Source organism: Asparagus officinalis, chromosome 7 (assembly GCF_001876935.1).
Source record: "Asparagus officinalis chromosome 7, Aspof.V1, whole genome shotgun sequence".
Classification (NCBI taxonomy): Eukaryota; Viridiplantae; Streptophyta; class Magnoliopsida; order Asparagales; family Asparagaceae; genus Asparagus; species Asparagus officinalis.
This window is the reverse complement of record NC_033800.1, coordinates 30,940,821-30,941,238: the sequence shown is the minus strand read 5'-3', so window position 1 is coordinate 30,941,238 and position 418 is coordinate 30,940,821.

Genomic DNA, 418 nt, shown 5'->3' with positions numbered 1-418 from the left:
TCGATAACCACATAGATGCTATCATAGATGTCCTATCAAATTTCTGCCTTCCTAGATGGCTTCGTCTCGTCGAGATAGGTGATTTTCATATATTATATATTAAATTCTGTCTTCCGGATTGAGAGATATCGTCGTTTCTTTGCGGCCAACTATCTTGAATACATTTTTTTCATATTTGATTTTTTTTATTTTCTCCGGCTTCTACAGGCTACTCGGCTTGATTCTGGGCTTGGGCTTTTTGGCTCTTGTTTGTGCTCTTCATTTAATTCATGGGTTTTTGTTGAGAGAAGAGATCTTTAGCTTTATTCTTCATTAACCTGCAATTAAAGATAAAAATAATTATTAATAGCATAGTTATTCATATAAAATAGATAATAAGGATATAAAATTATAATAAAATATGATTATCATATATATA